The 22579-nt window shown below is 41.4% G+C and overlaps 1 protein-coding gene across 2 annotated transcripts in view; it reads left to right on the top strand.

The window, feature by feature from the left end:
• Window positions 1–22579, top strand: part of TEX48 (testis expressed 48) — a 44421-nt gene that overhangs the window by 9921 nt on the left and 11921 nt on the right. Inside the window, exon 1 of one of the 2 annotated variants that reach the window (XM_014585689.2) lies at window positions 18228–18309. The exons of the other annotated variant lie outside the window; for it this stretch is intronic. The gene's annotated coding sequence lies outside the window, so the exon portion shown is untranslated. Of the gene's footprint in view, window positions 1–18227; window positions 18310–22579 lie in introns of those variants that run through there. 2 annotated transcript variants of the gene reach the window in all.

The raw sequence follows: 22579 nt of genomic DNA, 5'->3' as shown, positions 1-22579 counted from the left end.
GAGTGGTAATGATGTCAGGTTCTGGGCTCTTTGGATCTCACAGCTTCAGCCTACCACCATATTTCCCATGTCAAGTCAACCCCTTAAAACAAATTTTGAAAAAAAAACCATAGGAACAAAAGTATAAAGTCACCTGTCCTAGGAGGGGTTCTGAGGCAGGGGTCAGAGGGTGGGTGGGTGGGTGGAGAGATGGCCAGGCAGCGGTGGGAAGAGCCCCAGTGAATCGTACCCTTGGTACAGATAACCCACAAACAGAGACACTGAGCCTGTTTCCCAGCACCATAAAGTCAATGTGACCTTCAAACGGCCCGCAGGGCAGGGCTCTGAGCATCTTCTGAGTCCCGATATGACTAAGCATCCTCGAGCGACTTGGTCTCAGGCGTCTGCCACATTCTCAGTTTCAGGGCATCCCTGATCTCTCTCTGCAGGGAGATTCAGAAGAGGCCCTGGGGGGAATAAAAGTTGAAGGTCTTGATTTTATTTTCTGTGCATATGCAGGGATTGTTTTCCCAACATGCACACTCACACTATCCGGCCATAATGGGACCATTCCCTTTGGAGGAAACTTGAAAAGCATCCAAAAGTAGACAAGAAGCCTCCAAAGCTCCTGGGGTCTAGTCCTCCGCCTTCTACCACGTCAAATCGAAAACTCATTGAGGGCAGAATCCAGGCTCTTCCAGAACTGATGAAAATGTGAACCCCAGATGAAGGCACTTTATGTTTTTCTGACACTTAGGAATTTACAAATCATTTTCCTGCCCCAGTCAGTTGACCCTATTTTTTCAGATGAGAAAAATGAGGTCTAAAAGTCCAGGTGAGTTGACTGGAACAGTGAGCCCACATCTTTGATCACAGCAAACGGGAAACAATAGGCCGGCCAGTAACATGGTGGTGAAGACAGCTGGATCCCAATGGCCAACTACTTGATTTGAGTTCCAGACCCAGTGGCTTGAAGAACATACTGGGTGTGTGTGGGTACATGCCCAAAATTATGAGAGGAGAAATGGAGGAGAAGAGATTAGGATGTGACCATCCCTAGGAGGAGTGGTGGGGAGAGCTTTCTCACTTTCTCTTTCTCTCTGGTCAGAACACACACACCCTCTGTGAATTTTTTTTTAAACAGGAGACTGAGGTCAGAGAAGGACGGTTGTGTGAGGTTGTACAGGAAGGAAGCACCAGGGCTTGGATTAGAACCTGTGTCCCTCCCAGGTCAAAGATTTCATTCTACCTCCTTGCATCTCTCCTGGGAGATCTCCAATGAAAAGAACTCTATCTACAGCACTATGAACCTTCCCTTCTTAAGACAAAGATGGCTGGTAGTTTTCTTCAGGTAGACAGTTTGGCAATATCATGAGGAGCTCTTTATCAAGACAACCTTATGGGCATGTAAGAGCTCAGCTTGTTTACTACCAAGCTTCTGTCATGAGTATGATAGGAGTGCCGGTCACTCTTATTTCCTGTTCTTACCTACATCCTAATTTTTTTATCTGATTTTATTTTATTGCCACAGGACATGTCACTCACCAGAAAGAGACAGAGAGAGTGAGAGGGAAAGTCAGAAATCACCTCCCCCAGGGAGATGGCCACACTGCAATCCCATCACCTCCATTCTCTTTCTGAGATTTTGGGCATCCATGCACACATACTCAGTGTGATTTTCAAGCATCCAAGTCCAGGACTCAAACTGCAGTTGGCCATGTGGGAGTCCAGCTCCTTACCAACAAAGCCACCTGCTGGCCCAATCTGCAATCTAGTTTTAATCCTTTTTCTCCTATGTTGAGTGACAACACTATAGGTAGAACATGAAGGTAAAAGAAAGAAATAGCCAAATCTAAAGCTCAGCCTACTCCATGCAAATGGAAAGAAAAAATGGGCATTCACTCATGGAATCAGCCACCCTTAGAGGAATTTCAATTATGTCTGGAAAAAACAAAATTCATAGCTTGAGCACAGTCTCAAGTGGGACTTGCTGCCAATGGCCTTGGAGTAAAAGAAATAGAGTTCCCATGTGAGACACAGCTCACCTGAACATCAATATGTTTATTTTAGAGTGCCTGTCATTGTGATTTATGATTTGGAGCACATATTTGAAACCACTCCCAGACTTTTGTGACATGACGTTCAGGAGCTGATGGGCTCTCGCTATAATTCAATTTGAGCTTTTCTGGGAGGTAAATGGCCATCCCTTTGAGCTACTCCCCAGCAACCCCCACCTCAAGTGAATTTGGCATGGAGCTCTGAGGTAGACTGGGTTACTAGCCCCAACTCTTCCATGCACTGTAATTATTGCTAGGACTGCATATCCCTTTTGCCTTGTGACTTGACATTATTCCCAAGTAGAAGAGAGAAAGTATGTGGGGTCTTCAAAAAGGTCATGGAAAATGGAATTAAAGGAAGAATTAAGGCCAGATGGTGGCACAGAGATAACACAACTGGAATCACATGGGAAAGGTTATGGGTTGTATCCTGCGACATCCCCTCAGCATGCCAGGTATGCATAGCAGGTCCATGATCTGGGCTAGCTGAGAATGGGGTGGATCAAGGCATGGAGACCTTGTTGGTATGCCCTTCTCTCTCTCTCTCTCTCTCCTTCTCTCTGTCTCTTTCATGAAAGGAAAAAAGAAAAATGGAGAAAAAAAGAAGAAAAAGAGAAAGGGAGAAGGGCGAGAAAGAAGAAACTTTTTTAAAAAATACGAGTTTATTTTGTTGTAAAATCATTTTAATCCATGCATAGTTTTTTCATAATACACATTTTTTCATGAGATTTTTTTGTTTAGGTTTTTGCCGTAGGGCACATGCACTTACCAGAGAGACACAGAGAGAGAACAAGAGAGAGAAAGTGAGAAAATTGCCCCCAGAAGCGACACCCACACCATAATCCCTTCTCCATTATTTTCCTCTTGGCATTTTGTGTATGCGCACACACACACTCGCCTGACATGCTCTTCAAGTCACCAGGTCCAGGACTTGAATCATGATAAGTCATGTGGAAATCCAGTACCTTAGCCCCCACACTTCCTGCTGGCCCTTTCCTTAAGCTTTTTGATGACCCCTTGAATATACACACAGCCATTAACACTGGACTTGGCCAAGGGACCTGTTAGTTAATGGGTAGAAGTGATAAGAGTGCTAGTTCCAAACAAGGGCCTTAAGAAGGATGGCATGTCTCTGCTCACTGTTCTTGTACTCCTGCTACTTGCCATGATAGGAACTTCCCCCATGCAGCTTCCGTCTCATCAGCCCTGGTCCTAGAATAAAGATTCATGTAGGGGAACCAGCAGATGGCATAATGGTTATGCCACTCGACTCCCATGTAGCCAATCGCAGTTCAAGTCCTGGACCCAGCGACTTAAAACTCACACAGGGCACATGTACATACATGCCCAAGATCCCAAGGTGAGAACAGAAGAGAAGGAATTGCAAGAGGAGAACAGAGAAGAAAGGATTGCCGCATGGCCATCCCTCCTGGGGCGTGATTTCTTGTTTTCTGTCTCTCTGAATACCCTATAGCATAAATGTCTCTCAACAAAAAATAATAATTCATAAGCCAGACTGAAATGGACACTCATTCTGAAAGCCAAGTTCAGCTAGTTCAAGCTAAACCCAGCACAGAGTCACATGAACTGACTTGCAGATCTATGGAAAAGAAAAATACATATTATCCAGAGCTACTGGTATTTGGGAGAGTTATTTGTTATGCAATACTATCAAGCCAAAAAAAATGACTAATACAAACATAGAGACTGTTATTTATGTTTTTACACTCAAAACATAACCTCTAATTTTCAACAACATTTTTATATTATATATTATATTATATATAATATATATTATATATTTTATATTATATATTAATAAGTGGACCTTTCTTATTTGTGTAGATAAGTTGATATCATGACATCTAGACCAAACACCAGTCTCTTATGAACTTCGACAATTTGCTGACAAAATTAATCACTACTCCATACTGGAAAAACTTGAATTTTTGGATATATAGGGGTTCAAGTCAGGATTAATAATCAGAGATAAAAAGAAAGGATTCATACGTAAGAGGACAAAAAAAAGTATTGCAGAAGTCCACTTGTAGCTGAGATGTCATAGACATGAGTCTTGAGAATTATATTTTCTCACTACCCTTTACATCTCCCTGGGACTATTTAATAAGAGTATTTAATAACAGAAATACTCAGATATCAAGTATGGGTCATGTTTACAAAAGGGATAGGGAAGAGATCAGGCTTTGTTTACAATAATGGAAAGCTTAGTTCAAATACCATTTTACATGTACTCTCAATTTATAAAATTCTAACAGTAGAGCTGATCTGCTTAAAGCCTGTACAAGAGACCAGGGTCCTTTGTAATCAGCCTTTCCTTGATCCCTTGGAATGATAAGATTTATCAATGGGGACACTGAGATCAGAGGAGGTAAAATTATTCTTTTTTTTTTTGAGAGAGAGAGATTTTTGCTATAGGGCGTGTGCACTCACCAGAGAGATAGAGACAAAGAGACAGAAAGAAAGAAATCACCCCCAGGAAGGATGGCCACACCACAGTCTCTACTCCTCCATTCTCCTCTTAGGATTTTGGGCACGCACGCACACGCACCCAGCATGAGTTTTAAGCCACCGTAGTCAACTATGTGGAAGTCCAGTGATGTAACCATTATGCCATCTGCTGATCCTGAGAAGGTAAAATGATTCTAAGAAAGCCAATAAGAAGACCATGAGATTTCAGGATCTCTTTGGACTTTCTGGTGAGCACACGAGCCCTTTGGCCAAAACAATTCAAAAAGAGAGAGAGAGAGAATCCAGTTGCAAGATTTTGACCCAGGGAATCAGCTGAGGACTCTCAAGGCCATCTCCTCTATTAGAAGCCTTCCCTTCTGCCCACAAGCACCATTGTCCCTCATGATTCAAACTGACAGGACCAGAACTCCCAGGCCACTCCTAAGATCTGTTTGGCCTCTGAAGGGAATTTGGGGCACTCCAGGGAGCTCTTCCATCTTACAGCTGGCAGTGCCCAGTGCTGACACGGTTAGTCTCTCACCCGTTCTGAATTCATAATGAAGTGAGATCACAAACCACGTACTAGGGAGAGGAAGGCAGCTCTTTGACGTATGTCAGTGTAAGCCATGAAGGAAGAGGATAAAGGGTAGAGAAAGAATGAGAGGTTCTGGATCTGTGTAGAAAAATTATGGAGGTCAGGCTAGGTATAGTCCCATGATGAGGAAACAGCTTTCCTTCCTTGGGGCAATATTATATAACATCTTTTTCTCCTGCACACAGATACAGAAATATGTTTTGCACTAGTGCATCTAGGAATTGGCAAGTCACTATTTAAAGGGACAAAAGGAGCCAAGTGATGGCGCAGGGGCAAAATGTGAAGTTCTATAAGGCTGACCACCATGGGGAGGTTGTCAGTTCAAGTAGCAGACCTCCCTGAATATGCCAGGCACGTGTGCACCCATGATCTATGGCTGGTTAAGAGACAGGGATGGTTTGTAGTGTCATGACCCTGTTGGGAGGACACATCTTTCTGTGTGTGTGTGTGTGTGTGTGTGTGTGTGTGTGTGTGTGTGACTCATGGAAGAAATATGTAAACTTCAAAAAAAAATAAAAAGACAAGTTCTGTGTGAAAAGGAAGGAAGGGATCCCCTGTAATGTGCAATGAATCAGGATGAGAGTCCAGGGTTCCTGGTGGTCCCCTGAGACTTAGATGGGTAAACCTTTTTGTTCTTCCAGGATTCATGGTGGAGGAAGGTAGTTGAATAAACTTTTATCTTTAGATCCCTGACAATCTGGGATTTGATGCTGGTCACATTTGGCTTGCTCTAAAAAGAGAAAGACCCATCCAGGCTTCCAAATTCACCATCTCAAAAATGGGCCTGTTTTAATGCCCTTAACCTCAGCCCTGCAAATGCCGAGGAATTGGATCTAATTTTGCTTATGGCTAAAGCCGAGTAAGCAAAGCATTGACTTACTGTTTAACATTCAGGAAAATTGTCAGAACCAGTTTCCTATGACAGAAGGAAAGTGACTAAGTAAATGGCTCATCTCAACACCATCAAACAAATGGGCTTTTTACCATCTTTGGGGAAACTTGACTACACTCATTGCTCAATATCTTCAACAATATTATAAAATTTTAAATCATTAATTTTCACATTGACCATGCTTGACTTACAATTTCCACATTTATCATCATGTTATAATTTTAGTTTTCACAATAGCTATCATTTTGACTTACATATTTAAGCATTATTTTAAGGCATTAGAAACGACTAATGAGACAGGGATCAGCAATTAGAGGAATGGCTATGTCGCCAGACTCCCATGTAGCCGACCATGGTTCAAGTCCTGGACCTGGTGGCTTAAACTCACAGCGGGCACATGTGCATGCATGCCCAAGATCCCAAGAGGAGAATGGAGAAGCAATTGTGGCATGACCATCTCTTCTTGCGTTCTGTCTCTTTGTCTCTCTCTGTCTTTCTGGTGAGCACATGCACCCTATAGCAAAAACCTCTCAAAAAAAAAAAAAGAAAAAAAGAAAGGAAAGAAACAACTAATAATATATATTTTTATATATATATAAATATTTATCAGGAAATTAAGTTATCACGTTTATTAGCACCAGAAGAATGTTTATCCTCTATTTAAAAATAATTACTTTATTTAATTTTATTTATTATTATTAATTTTTTTTAATTTGACTAGAGAGAGACAGAGGGAAATTGAGAAAGCAAGCCATCAGGTCCAGGACTCAAATTTTCAAGTGAGAATTCGAACTGCAGTCAGCCATGTAGGAGTCCAGCACCTTCAACCACCATGCTACCTGCCAGCCCCTATCTTCTTTTCTTTTTTAAGACAGACTCTGATCATGTCAGGATCTTCTGCCTCAGCCTCCCAGCTGGGATTATAAGCACATACCACCACAGTTGGCTGTTTTAGACAGGGTCTCACTGTGTTGTCCAGGACAGCTTCAAGCCTGAAGCTGACTCAGCCTCCTGAGTCACTGGGTTTACAGTCATGCACTTCCATGCCCACCTTTTTCTTAGACAGTGTCTTGCTATGTCATCACCCTCCTGCCTCAGTCTTCTGTGTAGTTGTGACTATAGATGCAGTCACCCCACCTAGCTTTTTAGGGTGGCCAGGCATAGAACTAAGTCTCCCTAAGACCTCAGCCTGCCAAGTAGCAGTGTCAACCAATGCACAGCACCATGCTGGAACCAGCTTTTAACTTCTTAAAACTATATATCATCAGGAGTTCAAGGAACCATGAAGACTTGAAGAAAATGTATTCTCTAAAACTTTTTTTAAGGCCAGCCCCATAGCCTAATTCCATATGGCTGACTGCAGTTCAAATTCTCACTTGAAAAACACACTGGGTACATGTGTGTGCATGCCCAAAATCCCAACAGGATGGAAAAATACAGAAGAAGGAATTGCAAAGTGACTATGCCCCATGGGGGTGCTTTCTTCCTCTCTCGCTCTCGCTCTCGCTCTCTCTTCTCTCTGGCAAGCACATGCACCATCTGGCAATAAATAAATAGCTTTCTACTAGGCTTATCTTCCCTCTGACAAGTTCTATAGTACTTAGCAACTGCCCCAAAGAGACTCTTCTTTCTGATGTTATTTTTGTGTGTGTGACTTGGCAGAGGCAGGACTGAAACCCATGTCCTTTGCTTCCTGGCTCAGTTGTCAAGCCACAGCACAACTGTTTCATGTTACAAACATGGGGCCTCAGAAAAGGCTCATCTCCAAAATAGACTCTTCCCAACCATGAGGTAAAGCTTACAAAGCCTTTCACAATGACTCACTCAGAAGCAAAGATTCCCCAGCAGAGGAACAAGTCATAATATAAACACCTCACAGCCTGGGTCTGCAGAGAGGCTCCAGCCCTACTCTATCCCTAGTCCCCAGCCAAAATGGCCCCAGGTTGGGTAGCCCCAGAGAGCATTAGCAACTTTGGGAATCACAGTTCAGTGTCTCCTTTCTCCTGGGATTAGACATAAAACTTCCTCCCTGTCTGATTTTTTATTCTCTCTTCCTAGCCATCCCTCCATTCATTCAGTCATCCATCTGTAATAGACTGGATCCATTAAGGTCTCAGTTCTCATCCCATCCGTCTCTTCCTTCTCTATCTCTGGGTCCAGCCTTGTGCCTTGCTTTGGCCAATGGGATATGAGCCACCATGGCACAAGAAGAGACAAGAAAAATAACTTGTACATTTACATCCATCACTTTGGGCTTTTCTGTTGGCATGGGCTAGCCTGCATAATGAGGAACATGTGATGCACAGCCAATTCACCCAGTTGTTCAATCTATGTCCACCATAGATCATCCAATAGCCAGCCTACTCCCCAGATGTGTGGCCAAGCCCAGCCAGTTCTAGCAAAACTGCCTAGCTAAAACTGCCCAACATGAGCTATAAATGGGCACTGTCACTGAGATACTGTGTTTATTCATGACTCAGTATTATTATGCCAAAAATTACCTCCACATTCCAGCTGGCAGGAAGGAGAAAAGAAAAAAAGAATTCAGAAGTCGCATGGGACACTATCACTTATTTGTCATTGGCCAGGACCTAGTCTCATAGCTAGCCCTACTGCAAAGGTGACTGCAAGACAATAGTCTTTATTCCAGACAGCTATATGTCTAGCCACAAATTGGAGGTTCCATCATTAAGGAAGAAGTGGAAGATGGAATTTGGGAGACAATTAGAAGTTTCAGCTGCAAGTGTAAACAGGTTTGGGATGAGACAGACCTAGGTCCACATCACTGTTCAACAACGACTCCACTTGTGACCTTGACTCCTTCCCTTTTCTGGGCCTCAACATTCCTACCTATACAGTGGGAGCAAAGGAGAAAATCAGTCTGTATGGTTTCCTCAGCCCTCCAGCTCGTTCCGGTCTAGAAATCACAGTGAAGAGTTTGAAGTGGTTGGCCCTCCATCAGATGCTAGCAGAGATGCTATTTCCACATGCTAGTAATTCTCCATCTTCAATCTGTAAGCATTTCATGAACAAAAGGCTAACAAATCTCAGGCATAAACCACACTCTATGGTAGAGGCTGAAATACTGGAAGACATAAAAGCATTGAAAAGTGTTATGGACACTGGGGACAAAGTGGAAAGAGAGTGGGAGAGGGGAAGGGAGCAGGAAGGGAAATTTGGGGGGGGAAATGGAGAGATGAGACATTTGTGGGACACAGACATGGTTTGTTGCCTAACGATGATGTCGAGTATAGTATTCTCAACTCGCCTGGTGTGTGGTATAGAACATGTTGGGTAAAGTCTCTTTACAATCTAAATGATGTATAGCGATTGAATGTATAAATAATAATAACAATAATAAAAGCCTGTGTCCAAAAAAGAGAGATCTTCCTGAACTCCCTTGTAGCTGCTTTTCGAGTTACATGGCAACCACTGGCTCCCCAGAACTCCGAAGCTTCTAAGGCCTCCAGCTATTATACGCCTCAGGCACCTCACGGTAGTCAGAGAACAAAGATCCAGTTACACTGCTCAAATCTTGGACCCAGTCCAAGAAAGACTTGAGGCCCAAAAAGATTTGGAAAGGAAGGGGTCAGACATTCAAACTCCAGCCAGGCGATGTTTATGTGGCCCTGCTTGAAGCAGGAAGAGAGAAAAATGCATGTTAATTAACATCATTAAATTACATATCTCATATGTGCACTTTATAAAGAGGAAGAGAAACCTTTGCTCTAATTACAGCCTTCTAAAAGTTTTATAAAGTCTTTTGGTTCTATGATGAAAAAGCTACCCACTCCCCTGTGGGTTGAGACATAGTAAGGAAGCTCTCCTATGAAGGTTCTTCATCTACTCTGTCTAAGAACATCTTCTTCCAAAACAAGTCAAGATCTATGGCTCGCCTTTATGTAGTCTGAAATCACTGTTGCTGGAGTTGTGGTCAAAAATGCATTTTAATTTACCGCCATCAAATTATACAGCACATATGTGCACTTCATATAGAGGGGAAAAAAACTTTTATTCACAGACTAATTAGGGCCTCCTGAAAGTCCCATAAAGCTTTACAATTCTGGGATGAAAGAAACTCCTACAGACTCATTTCATTTACAACTGAAAAAAATCCTTTTACTTTAAAACTCAAGTATTTATCTTTTCCTTTGAAGAAAAGAAAACAATTCAAAATGGCACTGAAGTGCAGGGCCAGCAGAAGACTCCATTTGCTGTGAAAGTCATGACTGCTCTGAATTTTGTACCAAATACAGGAATAATAGCAACAAAACCACAGCATTAGGTATTGAGGGTTTACTGCACACCTAAAACTTAAGAGTCCCACATTTCAATGAATCCTTTAAAAAACCTCATTAATCTTTATTATCCCTTTCACAGAAATGGACACCAAAGCTCAGAGAAGCTACTTAATTTGCCCAAGTTCACACAGCTAATACATGGCTGTACTGGGACAGTATCCTAGCAATTGTCTCCAGAACGAAGCACTTAGTACAGTGACTGACACAGAATCAACACTTGTAAATATTACTATTACACTGACTGTCCTTCAAATCATTTTCGTCCAAGGATCCCCAAGGATCAGAGTGCTTAGCTGACTTCCATTAGAGAAGCCCATAAACTCTCTTGTAGGGTTCCCACAACCCTGCCAGTGTCAGAGGATTCATCTTAATACTACTGATTTCTAAGAATGTTGATTTCACACCTCATGGTTTTATCCAAATCATATTTTTTAAAAAAGTCATCTCTTGGGGACCAGATAATGATGCAGGAATAAAGCACAACACTTCAAGAGACTGACCCAACATGGGAAGGTTCTGGATTCACATCTGAAGACCTCCTTGAGTATGCTGGTGCACACAAGCCCATGACAGGACTGACTAAAGCTGGGTGTGGATCGCTGCATCTCTACCTCCCTCTCTAGAGAAATAAACTGGAAGAAAGAGAGAGAGAGAAAAATAAAGAGAGAAAGAAGGGGGGAGAAAGAAAAGAAAAGAAAGAAAGGAAGGAAGGAAGGAAAAAAGGAAGGAAGGAAGGAAGGAAGGAAGGAAGGAAGGAAGGAAGGAAGGAAGAAAGGGAAAGAAAATTTAATGTCTTCTATATCCATGGAGGTTAGTAAATGCTCTTGAAATCCGTTGTAAAGCTAAGCACAGAAACATCATGCAAAGAATGGGGCCTCAAACGTGTCCATTCACTGTGCAGTCAACAGCTTTCCCATGCCCATCCAGGTCAGGTAAATTAATAACACTTTGAGAGAACACAAACATGAGAGAGGGGGGACAGCACAATATGACACCAGGGAAGGCCCAGAGTCCTTCAGAGTTCAAAAAGCAACTACATATATATTAGTTCTTATTCTGGGCAAGGCATGAATTGTGGGTCCCATTTTAGCGGTGAGCAAATGAGACTCACAGCAAGGAAGGGATTTTTCTTTGAGTGGAAAAGGCCAAAGTCTCTAACCAATGAAGGGTAGAGAATATTCTTGACCATAGACCTACCAGACAACTTAGTGGTAAGGGGAAAATATTCCTGAAAGGAACAGGAAAAGCCATGTTTGACTGTAGACGACAGGATACTCAACATTGCCGTGGAGATACACAATACCTGGAGATATATCAACAGAAGAGATTATATTTTTTCTTTTAAAGAAAGTGTATTTATTTCTAAAGAGACAAATCACTTCTAACAGTCTTGATACTGATCCACACCCAGCTTCAGCCAGTTTGGGATAGTGGCCGGTATACACCAACATACTCAAAGAGGTCTCCAGATGTGAACCCAAAAACTTCTCACGTGGGCCAGCTTCCTGGAGCATTGGGTTTTACTGCTGTGCCACCATCTGGTCCCCCAGAGATAATTCCCTAAGACAATTCTTCTCTACTCAGTCTTCCAAAAAGGGGATGGAAGAAAACAAAATTGAGGTATTCCTGAGACACAACCTGCCACAGTTCTACAGGTCACCAATGGGTGAAAATGCCCATTAAAGGGACCTGCATCGCCTCTTCAGAACCTCAGTCTTTTCAGGTACTTCCCAAGAAGGCACAGAATGATGCTCCCTTGCTCAGCTCCACTGCAAATAAAGTCACTGTGAAGTTTCACTGTAGTAAGGAGATGATTCAGTAATTACTCAGAGAAGCCCTAGAACTTCAGAGATGTTCTCCTTGACCACAGAAGGTGCAGGTAGGTGAGCTTTGTCTTCCTGCGACAGCCTTTGCTTCTGGTGTCAGATCTGAGTAATAAGTGACCTATTAATGACTGGTGACAGTACTCTCTTCCTTCCTCTCTAGCCCCACCACACTCAGAAGTCAGCCACTGTGGCAAAATTTCAAGACCAAAACTCTCAATGAGAACAGTGAAACTTTTATTCTCTCCATTTTCCCACAAGTCTCAACTTCATACTGGAAAATTTTTTCTTTGTCTCCTACATAATAAAAAAAATTTTTTTTATTAAGCAACAATTGAAAATTCAATTTTTAGAATGTGAGATTATGGAGGAAGATTTTTTTTTTTCCAGATGGTTTTTAAGTATCAATTATGTAAGAGCCATAGAAGGGTTTTACTTGTGACAATCACCTTAGGGCTTTCAAGGGAGTTAAGGGGTTACTGGCAGCTTGGAAACTAAGGATTCTAAATCCTTTGAAAGGATTAATCAAATTTCCAGCACAAAAAGCACGGATAAGAGATGAGTTTACAACCATAATAATGCCCCTACACAGCTTCTTAGGGGGGAAACAAAAACGTATCCCATAACATTATTGTACACAAATGCTCAGGTCATAGATAGCCAATTTTATTTGTCAACTAGACTGGATAATGAGATGGCCAGCTATCTGGTTAAACATTATTCCTGTCTATGTTAGGAAGAGACCAGTATTTGAACTAGTAAACTAAGTATATCAGATTGCCCTCTCTAACATGGGTGGGCACAATCCAATCCATTGGGAATCTGAATAGGAAAGAAAGACAAGGAATTGAGGATGCAGTCTCTCTCTCTCTCTCTCTCTCTCCCCTGACTGCTTGAGCTGAAACATTTTCTTTATTTTTTTTACCAGAGAGATTTTTGCTATAGGGTGTGTGCGCTCACCAGAGAGACAGAGAGAGAGAGAAATCAAGAAATCACCCCCTGGGGGGATGGGCACGCCACAGTCCCTTCTCCTCATTCTCCTCTAGGGATCTTGGCCATGCATACACACATGCTTGATGTGAGTTTTAAGCCGTTGAGTCCAGGACTCGAACTGCTGTCGACTACGTGGGAGTCCAACGATGTAACCATTACGCCATCTGCTTGTCCCCTTAGCTGCCAATAAATACATAAACAGTTGCTCAACATCATTAGTCATTAGGAAAATGCAAATCAAAACCACAACGCAATACCACTTCAAACGCACTGGGATGGCTAAAATAAAAAAGACAGACAGTAACAAGTATCAGCGGCATTGCAGATTGTTGCAACCCCTTTGGAAACAGTTTGTCAATTCCTCAAACTGTTAAACATAAAATTATCTTATGACTAAGCAATTCCACTTATCATCAACTATTAATAAAATGCATATTTGTAAAGTATTTATTTAATTTTACTTGTTACTATTACTGTTTTTTTAACTTCACCAGAGAGAGAGAGAAAAAAAAGAGAAAGGGAGCTGCCAGGTCCAGGACTCAAACTGTGGTCAGTCACGTGGGAGTCCAGCACCTTAACCACCATACCACCTGCTGGTCCCAGGGAAATGCATATTAAAAACACAATGAAATACCAGAACATGCCTCTTTGAATGACTTTCTTTAAAAAAAATAATAAAGTGAAAGAAAATACTGGAAATGGAACTATTTTATTCAGAGAAACAGGATCACTCATTCATACATTCCTGGTAGGAATAGAACATAGAACAGTCACTCTGGAAAATCACTTGGCAGTTTCTTTTAAAACTAAAAATGGATTTACCATATAACCCAGCAATTATATGGTAAATTGGGCATTTAACCTACAGAAATGAAAACTTGGTTTCACTGGAAACTAGAACAAACTAGTACACAAATTTATACTAGCATTATTTCAGTACTAGCTGAAAACTAGAAACCATCCAAATATCTTTCTTTTTTTATTTTTAAAGAATTGTTATATGGGGCTGGCAGATGGCGTGGTGGTTAAGGTACTAGACTCCCACATATGACCAACCATAGTGTGAATCCCAGAACTGGTAGCTTGCTTTCTCAGTTTCCCTCTCTCTGTCTCCCTCTGGTCAAATTTAAAAAATAATAATAATAAGTAAAATTAAATCATAGATAATTGAATTATTTCATTCTTCTTATTTTTTTTTTTTAATTTGCTATAGGGCACATGTGCTCACCAGAGAGACAGAGAGAAAGAGAAAGTGAGAAAGCAAGCTGCCAGGTCCAGGACTTGAACCACAGTTGACCATGTAGGAGTCCAGTGCCTCAACCACTAGCAGGCCCTCCAGCTATCTCAATGGGCAAATGATGAAAAAATTTGTGGTACATTCATTCCATGGATTACAACTTAGCAGTAAAAAATATTTTTATGTATTCTGGCCAACTTAAATACATAAACATTTAGTACTAATGGGTAAAATAACCACGAATTGACTTATAAGGATTCACTATATGATATGCATTTACAATGGCATATGATATAAAATATATTAATTTGAAGATAATGCTATTCTTATTCTTTCACTTTCTCAATTTCATCCAAACACTTCACACATATCTTTAACATTAGTGTGTTCACAGTTTTTATCTAACATAGATTTCCAGAGTGTATTCCTTTCTAAGTTATTTTTTGAATGATGCTTTGAAGTCATATATCTTAAAAAGCTCATTCCCAAGCTAAAGGATGCAGTCATATAACATCAAGAAAATTTAGAATTTTAAAAACTTAACTCCTTAAGTCAGTAGTTCTCAGCACTGGTTGCAAATTAAAATCATCTGACGAACTTCAAAATCCACCACTGCCGGGACCCTGGACCTTCAGTAGGTGGGAGAAGTGGCATCTTCTGAAGCCCCTCCTGTTGATTCTAGCCTGAGACCAGAGCTGAGACCCACAGCCTAAGTGCATAACGGATGATGCTAACAATGTAACTTAATAGTTCTCAGGTTTCAGCACATGTGAGAAACACCTGGAAAACCTCGTAACATTGCTGCTGTCCAGAGGACAGTGGTACCAGGTAAAACACGATGCCATTGAGACTTGACCCACTTGAGAAGGTTCTAGATTCACATCCAAAGACCTTTGCCCATGAACCAGGGCTGGCTGGAGGTAGGTAGATCAGGGCATCAAGATCCTATTGGGATGCCCCTCTCTCTGTTTCCCTCTCTCTCAAGAAATAAATAAATGATTTTTTTTTTTAAATTTCTGTGACATTTATGGGACACATAAATGGACCATTAGCTGTTGAGGATAACATGTATAGTAGCCTCAATTGGACTGGTGTGAAGTGTATTCACGCGGAAAATTCACTTTACAAGCTTAGTGATGTATAGTGATTGAATGCATCAAAGAAATTAAAATAAAATATATTAATATTTTTTTAAAATACTGCAGTCCAGGCTTCACTGCCTTCCTCCCAAAGATTCTAATTTATCTGGCGTGAGGCTCCAAGTATTCTCAGTTTAAAAATATCTCAGGTGAATCTCATTTGCAAACAGAATTGAGAATCTTCAATATTACTCCTTAAGAGCATTGTTTGTTTTTTTTTTCAATGGGCAAATGATGAAAAAATTTGTGGTACATTCATTCCATGGATTACAACTTAGCAGTAAAAAATATTTTTATGTATTCTGGCCAACTTAAATACATAAACATTTAGTACTAATGGGTAAAATAACCACGAATTGACTTATAAGGATTCACTATATGATATGCATTTACAATGGCATATGATATAAAATATATTAATTTGAAGATAATGCTATTCTTATTCTTTCACTTTCTCAATTTCATCCAAACACTTCACACATATCTTTAACATTAGTGTGTTCACAGTTTTTATCTAACATAGATTTCCAGAGTGTATTCCTTTCTAAGTTATTTTTTGAATGATGCTTTGAAGTCATATATCTTAAAAAGCTCATTCCCAAGCTAAAGGATGCAGTCATATAACATCAAGAAAATTTAGAATTTTAAAAACTTAACTCCTTAAGTCAGTAGTTCTCAGCACTGGTTGCAAATTAAAATCATCTGACGAACTTCAAAATCCACCACTGCCGGGACCCTGGACCTTCAGTAGGTGGGAGAAGTGGCATCTTCTGAAGCCCCTCCTGTTGATTCTAGCCTGAGACCAGAGCTGAGACCCACAGCCTAAGTGCATAACGGATGATGCTAACAATGTAACTTAATAGTTCTCAGGTTTCAGCACACGTGAGAAACACCTGGAAAACTTCGTAACATTGCTGCTGTCCAGAGGACAGTGGTACCAGGTAAAACACGATGCCATTGAGACTTGACCCACTTGAGAAGGTTCTAGATTCACATCCAAAGACCTTTGCCCATGAACCAGGGCTGGGTAGATCAGGGCATCAAGATCCTATTGGGATGCCCCCTCTCTGTTTCCCTCTCTCTCAAGAAACAAATAAATGATTTTTTTTTTAAATTCCTGTGACATTTATGGGACACATAAATGGACCATTAGCTGTTGAGGATAACATCGATAACAAGCTCAATTGGACTGGTGTGAAGTGTATTCACGCGGAAAATTCACTTTACAAGCTTAGTGATGTATAGTGATTGAATGCATCAAAGAAATTAAAATAAAATATATTAATATTTTTTTAAAATACTGCAGTCCAGGCTTCACTGCCTTCCTCCCAAAGATTCTAATTTATCTGGCGTGAGGCTCCAAGTATTCTCTGTTTAAAAATATCTCAGGTGAATCTCATTTGCAAACAGAATTGAGAATCTTCAATATTACTCCTTAAGAGCATTGTTTGTTTTTTTTTTTTTGGAGAGATTTTCACTGTAGGGCGCGTGCGCTCGCCAGACAGACAGAGAGAGACATAGAGACAGAAAGCGAGAAATCACCCCCCAGGGGGGATGGTCACGCCGCAATTTTCTCCTCCATTCTCCTCTCGGGATCTTGGGCACGCACGCACATGCGCCCGGCGTGAGTTTTAAGCCACCGGGTCCTGGACACGAACCGCGGTCGACTACGTGGGAGTCCAGCAACATAGCCATTACGCTAACTGCTGGTTCCCTTAAGAGCATTGTTTTACAAGTGAGTTTTCAACGACTGTTTTACTCACCATCAGATTTTTATGAGGTCACATCGCTTCCCACCTTCACCTCCAGCCCTCAAAAGATTTATAAAACTCTACCAAATTTCTTTGCTTTCTTCTGTTTCTATCCTATCAGGTGACCTCTAGAAGCATCCAAAAATAGCACTAATTGAGAACATTTTAACCTAATTTGATTTCCTCAAATAGTTCTTGGTTGTCCTAAATAATGAAATAGAAAGAGTGCCCTATAAACTGAGAGATTTAGTCAGGACTCCCATATTAAGTAAATCCCCTTTCCAAAAGATAGATTGGGAAGAAAATGTCATTTTACTTTGGCACATATTATTAACTTTCCTTTCTTAGAATGATCTAGGCACCATTTTACAAGTTTATCTATGTGGGGACCAGCAGATGGCGTAATGGTTACGTCACTAGACTCCTACGTATTCACCAACAGTTGGAGTCCCAGACCCAGTGACTTCAAACTCATGCAGGGCACATGTGCATGCATGCCCAAGACCCCGAGAGAATAGAGAAGGGAATACGGTGTGGCCATCCCCCCAGGAGGGTGATTTCTCCCTTTCTGTCTCTGTCTCTGTCATCTCCAAAGACTGCACATGCCCTATAGCAAAAATCTCTCTTTAAAAAAAGTTCATCTATTTCATCTCACTGAATCTGAAACATACATATAGGACATATAATAATAATTATTATTATTCCTACTTTGCAGACAGACAAAGGAAAGAAGGCATAAAGTCCTTTTGCCTGAGGATCCCCCATGCACATACACACAAGGCACTAAGACAGAATGTGACTCAGGGCTTCAGGATCCAGTGCTGTACTGCCCCCTTGTGGCCTAGCCATTCTCAACGTGTTTTCACAAGAGGCTCCAGTGCCTGGTGAACAGCATAGCATGGTGGATAGCAGGCATCACAGACAGAGGGATGAACCACAGGAGAGAGGGTCAGTAGACACCCTCCCTCCTTCTTGCCTCTGTGGTTCAGTCCAAACCCCCCTGGCCCCAGCATTCCTGGTTTCCCAGCTCTGTGACATCACAGACAGCCTCCTGTCTACTCTGCCAGCTGCAGGTGAGTGGGGCTCAGGCTAGACTGAAGAGTGGGAGAGGGGATTTTTCTGTACTAATTTGGACAATGTCCCCACCACTCTTTGTCACCTACTCTCTTGAATACAAGAAGCAATCACCCTCCCACCCCCATTTGCGCTGACCCCACTTTGCTCTCTCTGGGTCCCAGTCTCCCTATCTGTGCTGAGTGGCCCCTACAGGGTCCTCCAGCTCCCGAAGACTCCCTGATTGACCTCGCTGCTGTTTCTTGTTCTGGTCAAAGTGCTGTGGGGTCACTAGAGACCTGAAGTTCACAGGCCACTGGGGGAAAACCAAGAGCTCTTTCCTTTGGTTCCTGCTTCCACCTAGAGGAGGGCACTGGTAGTACAAGAACCACCACAGCCAACCGGGCCCTTAGGTCTTTGTGATCACCACCACCCTTACTTACATCTGTCACTCTGACAACGCCTTTGCAAAGTGCCAAAAAGCTGTGCTAAGCACTTCCCATCATTATTTAATCCTTACAACCACCTTCTATAGTAGACACTCTTATTATATCCTCATTTTATAAATCAGAAAACTGAGGCTCAAAGAGACTATAAAGTCTTCTGAATTTCAGAGTCATATAATAAGTAGCTCTTCAAGAATCATACCCCCACAGAATGTGCTTGTAGCACCACTCTCTCAAAGAACCTTTCATTTCTAAAAAGGGTTCAAGAGTTCAAAACTCCCTGTTGCCAACACTCAGAGGATACGGTAGTTCTTCCTCCCCCCTCTTTGTGAATTTGCCTGGTAAAGATACAGAGAGAACATCAGCTCTGAATTCAGACACACCTACCTCTTAAACCCCTGCTGTGCTACTGCTATGGAATGATCTCCAAGGTATATTTCGAACTGAAGAAAGAAAAGTATAAAGTATGGTGTGAATAAGCTGCCATTTGTATTAAAAAGAGAGTGAGGCAATTGGAATACTTGGCATTTTCTCAAAAAGACATAAGCTGCTTTAGAGAAGAGTCTTCCATTTAATGTGTGAAATTAAAACTGAATTTCTTTCTGGTTAAACAAGAAAGAATCGTGTTTATATGGCAAAGGCTCTGAACAAAGCTATTGGTTGATGGACGAGGGGTGTGGGCAAGTGTTGAGTTTGCTGACTGGGGGTGTTTCCGAGAAAGGATGCGTAGAAATGGTCCATCAGTAGCTATGAAATGTAACTACTTGCATATGTCTGTTACTTTCAGGAAAAATGGTCACCATGACAATTTCATTAATGATTAAATGAGTTTAACACAGGTTCCAGTGATTGCCTGTTACCATGGTTTCCAGGTAATTAGTCTTTACCTAGGAACACCGAGAGCACCTTTTTATTCTATCTCCACCTTTTGGTACTCCCTCAACCCAGCAGGAAAGACCCATCAATACTGTCCAGGTTTCCATCACCGTCACTGACTTTCCTTGAAAACAGTGCCATTTTTCCACTTACAGAAATCTGGTTTTCAGTTTGACTATCAGTTAGCCTGATTGATTTTTGTTTTCATCTTTGAGTCATTTTTTTGTGCCATCTGGTAGACCAGAGGCTGCATAGAATCATTCAACTCTCTGGACAGCAGAGATGACAAGACGCATACAATAATAATGAGAAGTATTTTAAGGAGGATCTGAAAGGTCTCCAGAATCATTTCTCTTCCCATTTCCCAGGCATGGCCATCTACATAGAGAGCCAGGCCGCCTTTTCTTCTGGCTTAGCTATAGATGAACCTCACCTGTGGAGTAATCCAGGTCCATCATGGAGGATTCACAGTGGTACAGACCCACCCCACAACGATGCACCAAAATAAAAGCCAAATAAATGTTATTAACTATAATTACTTGAGCTAAGTATTTTTAATTAATTGGTTGTACCCTAGGGTATGGGCTGTATTACTGGATTGTTGGAAAAGTCATGGCATGTTTTTCTATGCAAAAGTGTGTCGTGACTTCTCCAACAACCCAATATTTACCATATCAGTTGAGGTGAGTGAAAATGAGCCCCTTGTGGGACCAGCAGTTAGCGTAATGGCTATGTCGCTGGACTCCCATGTAGTCGACCGCAGTTCAAGTCCCAGACCCGGTGGCTTAAACTCATGCCAGGCACGTGTGCATGCATGCCCAAGATCCCAAGAGGAAAATGGAGGAGAAGGGATTGCTGCGTGGCCATGCCACCTGGGGGGTGATTTCTCTCTATCTATCTCTCTGTCTCTCTCTGTCTTTCTGGCGAGCACATGAGCCCTATAGCAAAAAACCTCTCCAAAAAAAAAGAAAAAGAAAATGAGCCCCTTGAGTTGAGTGACTCACAGTCCTGAGAAGTCCATTTCACCCATAAGTAGTTTTACTAACCAGGAAAGTGTTCATTCCTTCAGACTCTGTAAGAAGACATAATTCCCTAAGGATATTGGAGAGTCATACACTTGGAATGGTCCAAGCCTTCTTCACCAAGAACAATTCATCTCATTCCTAGTTGGCACTGAAGAGTCTGATTTCCACATAAACAAGCAAGGAATATTGCCAACTTTCTGTATTTCTGATGATTCTCTGTAGGCCTTTAGAGGAAAAATAGGAAGGTACTGAGTGCTAAGTTCTCCTCAGAGAGACACCACTGGACACATGTGGACAGTTGTCCTTCTGGTTATTCTAATGACCTTTCTGCTTACCATTAGAACAAGTGTCCTTATTTACAGACTTCAAATTCTTAAAGAACATAGAAACATTTGGTCCTGCTTTAATTTCAGGAACCAGATTATTTTTTAAGTGTATTTCCTCCATGAGAGAGGAAGGTAGAGAAAGAGAGAGACAGGCACACCCCTAACAGAGTCTTGTACCAGGACCCACCCCCATTCTCAGCCAGCCTGGATCAGGAGCACACACACTCATGCCCAGAATGCTCAGGAGGTCCCAGTACTCAAACCCAGGACCTTCCCCATGTGGGTCCAGTTTTGTTACCACTGCACCACCACCTGGCCCAGGAAGCCAATTGATTTTAGCCAGAAGGCCATAAGAAGGTTATTTTTATTTCTAGTTCATATTTTAAGGACCCTTTGATCAAGGTATCTACATTGGCATTTTGCATTCCCAGTTATTTTTTTCTAAGTCCCCTATTTCAAGTCTGAGCCCTTTGCAAAAAAAAAAAAAAAGAAAGAAAGAAAAGAAAAGAAAGAAAGAAAATCTTCCCTTTACTTAAGCTCTTGGTCTGCCCCAGAATGTTCTTTGAAAGTGTCCCAAAGTCTATTAAAGCCTCCTATTGATTCATCTTTTTTTTCCCTTGCTATTTTGAATTTTTGCTTAATCTGCCCTTAAGAAAAAACCTTTTCAAATAGGTCTATGTGATGTGATTCCTAATTTTCCTACCTTCTAAGATATTTTAAAGTTATGCATAGGTACGTTATTTAAATCTTCTGGTCTTTTCCACCCTGCTACTTTTAAACATTTTTCTCCATTGTTGAAAGTCAACAATCAAATGAACTAATTGGTACAAATATGATAGTCCAGGGCAATACGTAACTAGTAGAATCCTGAATTATACAACAACAATAGAAATATTGTTCTGAAATTTGGGAAGATTCTAAATATCTGCACTCAGATCAGTTCTTACCCAGGGTTTAAAGTCAACCTGTCTAGATCCACCTTCTGGTATGAGTTTTACAGGGAAATTGTGCCATGTGATCATTCTTTTCTAGTAAAATGCCCCCTGAAGAAATTTTGGTGATTAGGGGAAGAAAAAGAAGTGTGAGTGGGTGGTAAAAACAAAGTTGGGTGGAGAGAGGAAGAGAGAGGCAAAGAAAGTAGGTTTCAGAAGGTCTGAGTAGGTGTAAGATCTTTCTTTTATCATTTTCAGTTTTTGTTTTCTTTCTGAGGCTAGAACATGCCAATCAAGAAAGCCCTCTACTAAATATTTGGTGTTTTTGCCTTCTCTCTTTTTCAGAATCCCTCTTAAACCTCTTACTTTTTTATTATTTAATTTTACTTATTACTATTTTTTAATTTCTATGTAGCATGTGTGCCCACCAGAGAGAGAGAAAGGAGAAAAGTGAGAAATCAAGCTGCCAGGTCCAGGACTTGAACCAGGTCAGCTATGTGGGAGTCCAGCACCTTAACCACTATATCACCTGCTGGCCCCCAAAACCTCTTACTTTTGACATCAAAAGTTTGTCAAGTTTGTCAGAGGGCCTCACATGGCTGACTATGGTTCAAGTCCCAGAGTTGGAGGCTTTCTCTCTCTCTCTCTCTCTCTCTCTCTCTCTCTCTTCCTTCTTCTCTCTGCT

Source organism: Tupaia chinensis, unplaced genomic scaffold (assembly GCF_000334495.1).
Source record: "Tupaia chinensis unplaced genomic scaffold, TupChi_1.0 Scaffold000081_1, whole genome shotgun sequence".
Lineage (NCBI taxonomy): Eukaryota > Metazoa > Chordata > Mammalia > Scandentia > Tupaiidae > Tupaia > Tupaia belangeri.
This window is presented reverse-complemented; position numbering and strand designations above follow the sequence as displayed.